Raw genomic sequence first — 9,138 nt, forward strand, 5'->3', positions numbered from 1 at the left:
TGTGCTTTATGAAGTGCACCACATTTGGGATATATCGTATATTCAATGTTGTCCTTGTGTGACCCGACGAAACGCTTGTGAAATGCCACATGCCTTCAAAGTGCAAGTGTTTGTGATTGCATTTGGAGAGGTGCCCTCTCTATGCATCTGCTGAAAACCTCTCTCTCTCTTCCTGAACTTGACAGTGTTGGGAGACATATCCCACTCTCAATGTACTCCATGAGACAACATGCATCTTGAGAGACACACTTGCTTTGCAGCAGTTAAAAACAGCCCAAAGCGTATGTGATTGCATCTAAAGAAACACCCTTGCTTCGCATCCGTTGAAAAATTCAAAGAGCTCATTGGCCCTACCCAAGTTGGGCATATCGCACAATCAGTGCATTTCAAGAGATGACATCTCAAAAAAAAAGCTCCTCAAGCACTTTCTGTGCTTTAAAAAGTACAACACATTTGTACATATCATGCAGTCAATGCACTCCTTGTGTAACCCGACAACACACTTGTGTAATCCCACATGCATTCAAGTGCAAGTGTGTGTGATTGTATTTGGAGAGATGCCCTCTCTCTGCATTTGCTCAAAATACCTCTCTCTCTTCCTGACCCTAACCTTGTTGGACATATCCTGCAATCAATGCACTCCATGAGAAACATGCATCTAGAAACACCCTCGCTTTGCATTGGCTGAAAAACGCATAGAGCTCCTTGGCCGTGCCCAAGTTGGGCATGTCCCGCACTCCATGCATTTCAAGAGATGACATCTTGGATAGGAAGCTCCTCAAGCACTTTTTGTGCTATATAAAGTGCACCACATTTGGACATATCTTGCAATCAATGCACTCCTTGTGTAACCCGGCAACATGCTTGTGTAATGCCACATTCCTTCAAGCATTCCTTCAAGGTGAAAGTCTACGTGATTTCATTTTGAAAGATGTCCTCTATCTACATCTGCTAAAAATAGCTCTCTCTCTTCATGTCACTGACCCCGATGCACATATCCTACAATCAATGCACTCCATGAGACAGCATTGTATCTGGAGACACACCCTTGCTTTTCATCCGTTGAAAACAACCCAAAGCTCCTTGGCCTTACCCAAGTTGGGCATATCCCACAACAAGTGCATTTCAAGAGACAACAACCTAGGCAGGAAGCTCCTCAAGCACTTTTTGTGCTTTATAAGTGCCCCACATTTGGCATACATGCGGACCAAGGCCCACTAAGCGACAAACAACGTTCTCCCTCACTAAACGTCTTGGACATTTTCTGTCATCAATGCACTCCATGCGACAACATTGAATCTAGAGACACACTGTCACTCTGCATCTGCCTGCAAATAGCCTAGGGTGTGGATGAGTGCATTTGGAGAGACACCATCATTTCACATCCACTAAAAACAACCTAAAGCTCCTTATCCATACCCAAGTTGGGAATATCCCACAATAAATGCATTTCAAGAAGCAACATCCCGAACAGGAAGTTCCTTGAGCACTTTTTGTGCTTTGTAAAGTGCACCACATTTGGCATATATGCCAACCAAGGCACCCGCAGAGCGACAAACAATTGCACTCGTGTTGCATGTGCAGCTACAGAAGATGCGAGACGGGCAGCATGAAATTGCTACCACAGAGAGGTAGCAAGGGAGGGGGTGCCTCCTATAGATTTCAAGGTGATGTGCAGCAGTGGGTTACATGCACGTCATGGAGTTTCAGTAGCCGAGCGAATCAAGATGTCGACGGTAGGTTGATTGTCAGCAATATTGTCCTTCTTGCAGAGGCCAAGGAGATGGAGTGTGGATAGGGAGTTGTGTCTCAAAGGCCGAGCATACACTGGGTAGTGATTGGGGATTTGCCTGCTCCATAGTTTAGGCGATGTGCAATAGTGGGTTATAGAGCTAGTGGGGAGTGCATCTTGGAGCGTAGCCTGGCATGGAGCCTCAACAACAAAGAGGCCCACAGAGGGGCCAGACAAAAGCCTTATGGAGCTTGACAAGAGGGTGGTGATGATAGTTGGAGCGGGCTTTCAACAACTTGTTGTATTTAAACGCAGAGGGCATCTCTATAATCGCTAACCATTAATGCCTCTCTCTCTCTCTCTCTCTCTCTCTCTCTCTCTCTCTCTCTCTCTCTCTCTCTCTCTCTCTCTCTATATATATATATATATATATATATATATTATATATATATATATATATATATATATATATATATATATATGTGTGTGTGTGTGTGTGTGTGTGTGTGTGTGTGTGTGTGTGTGTGTGTGTGTGTGTGTGTGTCGTCGGGCTGCAGGCATCACTCCCCAAAATGATCTCCTTATGACACGTGTCCGAGGGAGGGGGCCGGAATCCCTCCCCTCATTATCTACAATATATATATAGATTAAAGTAACCTCAATAGAGACCAAAATTTCAAGACCTTTGCTAAACTCATTGAAAAATCATTGAAACAGAAGCCATTAGGAAGATATTCTGCACTGCAGTCATGGTGAAAATTTGTAGTTAAACCTACGTATGTTTCTTTGTCAATCAATGATGTATAACTTATAACCTTTTCCAATAAAATCGAAAAGAATACAAAGGCAACTTGTCAATTAGATTCCTCATTCTCACATAATAAAGCTTAATGAGTACCAAAAGAAGCACGTAAGAGCAGAAATGCCCCTTCTTCTATTATAGGAGGACAAAGGTAACAAAGCTAAGTGGTAGAGAAATTTAAGAGCAGATCAACTATTACATGACAATTGAAAAAAGACAACTGACACATTTCAAGATTGAAATGTACTAACATACCTACCTAGCCGTGAGAAATGAGAAAAGAGAAGAGATTATCTGGGGTTCACCTCTTAGATATGTAAGTTACCACGTGGGTTCACACGAATGGGTTTTTTAATTGTCAAAGCTTTAAAATTTTAATAGGATTATATTAATAAAAATGTTTTTTAATTGATTTTAGAGAAAAATCCGTAAGTTTTAAGAAAAAGAGGTCATTTTATTACCTTAAACATGTAAGTAAAGGGGTTTTTTTAATACCCTTTGAACGCACGTTATATGAATAGTTTCTTAAAGGTGCACCCCCTGAGAAGATATTACAAGCATTTAGACACTTTGTGTATGGAACCATCGCACTATGTAGTGGATAAATCTCTCATATCTCCAATTTGCAAGGCCACAACATTTTCCAAAAGGTAGTATAAGCAAACATCAAATTTGCAATTTAAAGGCACACTAAGATGCATATAGAATGTACCATTTTCTCCCTATTAGCTCTAATAATTGTTTTCTCTCTGTTAGATCTTTCATGTGCTCACATGTCTACCAAAATACACATTTTCTTGGAAACATCGCATTCAAGCTACATAACTACTCACTCACACACACACACACACACACACACACACAGAGAGATGTACCAAATGCACCAGGTTGTGAATTGCTAAAGAAGAAGAAACATACCTGGCAAGTTCTATTATGTTTGGCATTGATGCTGCCATTGGAGCTAGGCTTCCAAGAGCTCTCTCTCTCTCTCTCTCTCTCTCTCTCTCTCTCTCTCTCTCTCTCTCTCTCTCTTGCAACAACCAATATTGATTTCTTCATCTTGTACTAATTATCCCAAAATCCTAAATGGGGTTTTGAGCTTAAGAGATACAGAGAGAGAGACCTTGGCTTGCAGCCTATATGTTGATTATGAAGCAAGAGAATACAGACCTCTGCGTTTAGTCTTAGTTTGATGTTGAAACACCCAATTTGCCCGAATGAGAAGAGAAAAATTGCATAAATTGGTATCGCATATGTGTATATGTGTGTGTGTGTGTGTGTGTGTGTGTGTGTGTGTGTGTGTGTGTGTGTGTGTGTGTGTGTGTGTGTGTGTGTGTGTGTGTGTGTGTGTGTGTGAGAGAGAGAGAGAGAGAGAGAGAGAGAGAGAAAGAGAAAGACACTCACAAAGGGTCCAAACAGAAGCCTTATGGAGCTTGCAAGAAGTGTGGTGATGATAGTGGGAGCGGACATGTTGTATTTAAATGCAGAGAGCATTTCCACCATCACGAACCATTAAAGCGTCTCTCTCTCTCCCTCCCTCCCTTCCTACCAACCCAACCCACCCCCCCCCCCGCCCCCAACCACGCTCAAGACTCTTGGACTGTTGGGTCGAAAATGGACTCTCTCTCTCTCTCTCTCTCTCTCTCTCTCTCTCTCTCTCTCTCTCCGCATGTGTCGCCTGGCTACACGAGACACCCCAAAATAATCTCGTTGCGACACGTGTCCGAGGGAGGGTGCCGAAATCTCTCCCCCATTATCTATAGGGTAAAGGGGCCAATAACAAGCGGCAGCCAATACTAGAATACCTTCAAAGTAAACATCAAATATCTTTCAGAATCTTGATAATCATGATACAAATAGCATTAGGAACGTGGAGTGCATTAGATGAGCTATCTTTTCATGGCACTTTTGTTCAAAACAATTCATCCTATCCCAAGATTGAATCATTTCAATTTAAAATGTCCCACTATTGACTCTTACATTTAAAGGTTCTACTATGCCCGTTCAATTTTGCATTCATTAATTTTAGTAGAATCTAGGGATATACTTTCGTTTAACGGGATGTAAAGTAAAGCAAAATGTTTAATCTTTTAGTTTGAATAGGAAAGCGGGCAGCTGAGTAGGGGTATTTTGGGAATTTTGGAAAATTTGAAGGGCATTTTGCGAAAAATTTATTGAGAGGCTGCTTTGTTTTGAGAGGGAAAAAAGAGGTGGTTGACATGTGTGAGGTGGACAGAGATGGTAGGACTTGCAGAGGGCAGAGAGAGGGAGAGCAACGTGATCATTGGGAGGTGCTAGGTGTGGCTTGTATCAGAGATTTTCTCTCTCTCTCTCTCTCTCTCTCTCTCTCTCTCTCTCTCTCCTCGACATCTACATGCGGGACTCTGCCTCGCTGGCTCTCCATCTCTCTTGCGGATCTGTTCACGCAAGGCAACCCTTCATCCTCGCTCAAGGATGAGCTCTAGAGACTCGCCCATTGCTACAAGTGGTCATTGTGCATACACAAGCAATGGCGAGGGGCCAACCTTGCATGCGGCAGTGATTCGAATAGCTGTGGCCTCGCATCCTCAAATGAGAGCGATGAGTTCTTGGAGAGCTCTCACTGCATGGCAAAAGTCTTCTTTGTGTCACGAATGGAGCAAAGAGAGTGCGAGCAGAAGCCAAACTTGTTGTGGTGGGAGAGCGAATCCAAGAGAGCTCTGCGATTGCGAATGACCACAAATCAAAAGGCGGATTCAAGGAACATCTATGCGAACAATGGTCGCAAACGAGAGCGAGAGAGGGAGACAAACATTATGAGGCAGGGAGGGGGAGCGGCAACTACACATGGGGGCTTGGGGTTGTGTGGGAATGGCTAGAGCAAGAGACGTTTTCTTTCTGCCAAGACTAAACAGGAAGCTTGGCGTTTAATTAATTAATGGAATGTAGAATAGACCCATATATGACCCATTTATCCTAGTACAAATAAATAGATAGATATAAATATTTTGTTATGGCCTGCAAAAAAAAAACTAGAGTCATCTTCAAATTTGAGGGATCGAGGATGGACACATGGATGTTTTTTTTTTTCCCTCAAAACTCGTTAGATAGTGAGTTTTATATTAAAATAAGAACACAAAAATTTTACCATCACAAACCTGGTCCAATCATGCTAAGGCATAAAGCATCCCAAGAACAATAAGCATGATCACACAAGAGCATATGAGTTGTTTCTTAAGCACTTTAGGCTGAGAAGAGTATAGATAGATATAGTCATTATTTAGAGCACTTTAAAAAGAGTATAGAGTATAGATAGATAGATATAGTTATAAATTGTCCATGTGAAAATGTTGTGCAAGCCTTTTGTCCTCTCATCATAAAGGTCTCGTGCTAGACTCTAAAACTAAAGATCCAAGAGTCACTCTTCAAAGAAAAGGTGGAAACGTGCAAACGTGACTTTGTACTGGGCTCTTTTAGCTTCTTAAAAGAGCTTCTTGAACTCAGCTTTCAGCATCATCTAAAACAAGGGCAAGGGTCACGAGTCACGTTGGCATTTTAAACAAAAGCTCATCCAAATGAGACAAACAGAAATAATCTTTAAAAACAAAAAGTTAAAAAGGAAGTCATCAAGCTCTTCAACGAAGGGCCAGTATGTGCCCTCCATTAAGGCTTTATCTTCAAAAAAAAAAATGTTTTAACATTTTTATTTAAAAGAAGCAAACAATATAAGTCTTCCTACACTCTCTTTCCTACATGTGATTGAAAGTGCCACCAATACTACACAAGTTTGAAAATTAGGGCACGAGAACTCCTAGAAATTAGGGATCTCCATGTGAGGTATGTGTGAATATTGTTATGGCCCCTTGGCACCATCTTCTTCTGATAGAGCCATGTGAGGTGTGTGAATAGTATCCTAATAACTATCACATGATAGTCTAAGTTATGATGTAGAAAGGTTAATACTACGATGGGCTATGGCCATTTGACTAATATAATAAAGGGTACTAGTGAGAGAGAAAGACCACCTAGATAGAGAGAGACACAAGTATTCAAAATTATTCTCTTTACCATTTTTTGCATTTACATATTTTGTATTTTAAGGCTTTGTTAACACATTAAATTTTTGATGGTAGTGGTGGATGTTCTCCATTTTCTTTCAGGAACCCCTCACTAATAATACCATCGTAAAGTTTTTTGCACATTACTATAAGGGTCATCCAAGTAGAAGCATTGGAGAGTGGCACGTTTTGTCGAGGTAACGTGCGATGGCAGTGGTGGATGTCCTCCATTTTCTTTCAGCAACGAGTAGCACGTTTTGTCGAGGTAACGGGTGATGGCAGTGGTGGATGTTCTCCATTTTCTTTCAGCAACCCCTCACTAATAATACTATCGTAAAGTTTTTTGCTCATTACAGCATCTTGTGTAATGCCACATTGCGAACGAGAAGCTCATCGAGCATCTATTGCACTCTGAGAAGTGCACTACACTTGCATACACAATGCCCTCTAAGAAGTGCACCACACTTGGTATACATATTACCCATCCTACAATCAATGCACTTTATGAGACAACATGCCTTCAAGATGCAAGCGTATGTGAGACACCCTGGCTTCGCATCTGCCAAAAATAGCCTTAAGCTTCTTGGCCCTGCCCAAGTTGGGCATATCCCGCAATCAATCCATTCCAATCATTCAGTCCTTCATGGGTATCACTCCAATCTTCCAAGCGCGAACATGTGGTTTCAACGACTCTTTAGAGAATAATATTTGACAATGTGTGTAGATAACGTGTCAAAACGGGCATCCTAACTATGATAGGGGCATGTTGGGTCCATCTATACATTGCCACATCCATTGAATGCTCTACTTGATAGAGGTACATTATGATTGAAACATCTTTTCCATAGGGATGGTAGTAGCCTCCACTGGACGTGCACATGTATGGAGAATGTTGCTATTGATAAAGGCGAGAGTAACCTTTGATCCTACATGTTGCTGAAAACCAGAGATGTGCGCAATGTTTAGGTGCATCCGTAACTATGATAGGGGCCTGCTGAGTCAATCTGCACATTACCACATCCATTAAATGCACTACTTGACAGATGTACATAATGGCTGGCACATCTTTTCCATAGGGATGGCAGTAGCATCCACTACGATGTGCACATGTATGGATAATGTTGATGTTGATAAAGGAGAAAGTATCCTTCGAACCTATGTGCTGCTCAAAACCAAAGATGTACGCATTGTTTATCTGCATCACCATGTCATGTATGTCAATGAGAGAACCATGGTTTTGATTGAGTCAGATCCCACTGTTGCCATCAACTACATGTGTCTTATAAGGCTTCCCAAGAGCCACGGTATGGTTTGGTTTCTTCATGTAATGCTTATCAATGGGATCTTTCACTGCATTGAGAATTCGTGCCATGATTTGAGGGTGATAATGCTTGTTTTGAACCCACATGTGGAGGAAGCTATGAAATTTCACTCCAAGAGCCGTTGATGTCTCAATCTAAATAGTTGCCTTGTTTTCTAGAGTTTTTCACTATAGTGATCATGATCATGATCCTGGTACCTATCATGCGCTTGGCATGCTCCCTAGATCCACCTTTGCAAGAGTGAGAATGCCACAATGTTTGCATAGTCTCGTGTTTATGAAAATGGAGATCTATGTTTTAGCATCTAAGACAAAATCGTTCACCAAGTAGCTGGTGCAAATGATTTTATTCCTCAAATCTCGCATGATCCTTTTGCTTCGCAAGTAGCAGAATATTACAATGTGTAGACAAGTGTGAAGGAGAAGTGGGTAGGTGGAAACAGAGGCAAGTGGTCATGCTAGAGGCAGGTGGCTGCATCTATAGAATGGGAGTAGCAAACTGTTTTGTTTTTGAGGTTTGATTAAATGGTATCTAGGGTTTAATACCCTGAGGGGATGCCCTCACTTTGGAAAGTGGAGGAAAAGTTGACAATGCGGGTGGTGGACATAGAGGAAGAGAGAAAGAGGCAGGGAGATTTATGTATAGTCTGTAAGCTCCATGAGGGTTGCACCATGTCCGAGTTGACCATGTGGACCTCACACTCCTCTCTCTCTCTCTCTCTCTCTCTCTCTCTCTCTCTCTCTCTCTCTCTCTCTCTCTCTCTCTCTCTCTCTCTCTCTCTCTCTCTCTCTCTCTCTCTCTCTCTCTCTCTCGCGTGTGCCACCAATTACCATCAACCATCAAGGATGGCACCCCCAACTGCTGTACGACTCTCTCTTCCTTTCATGCACCCACAAACTTGTAGTAACCTCTCACACGCATACACACTTGCACACACCTGTGCACACACACACACACATCATGCACGAAAGCACGAGTGCATATTAAGAGAGGTGGTTCTGGCACCGTATTGTTGGAGCAAGCATCAATAGCCATCAGTGTCATAAGAAGCACTACTGAGAAAAGACGGAGGCTACACATAGATACCTATGCAATCAGCTCTCTCTCTCTCTCTCTCTCTCTCTCTCTCTCTCTCTCTCTCTCTCTCTCTCTCTCTCTCTCTCTCTCTCTCTCTCTCTCTCTCTCTCTCTCTCTCTCACACACACACACACACACACACACACACACACACACACACACTCAACA

The 9,138-nt window shown here is 42.1% G+C and overlaps 1 pseudogene; it reads right to left on the bottom strand.

The window, feature by feature from the left end:
- Positions 1–7,145: 7,145 nt before the first annotated feature.
- On the bottom strand, positions 7,146–7,970 carry LOC147448857 (beta-1,6-galactosyltransferase GALT29A pseudogene; annotated as a pseudogene).
- Between the last annotated feature and the right edge of the window lie 1,168 nt (positions 7,971–9,138).

This window comes from Adiantum capillus-veneris, chromosome 10, assembly GCF_014529385.1.
Source record: "Adiantum capillus-veneris isolate H3 chromosome 10, ASM1452938v2, whole genome shotgun sequence".
Classification (NCBI taxonomy): Eukaryota; Viridiplantae; Streptophyta; class Polypodiopsida; order Polypodiales; family Pteridaceae; genus Adiantum; species Adiantum capillus-veneris.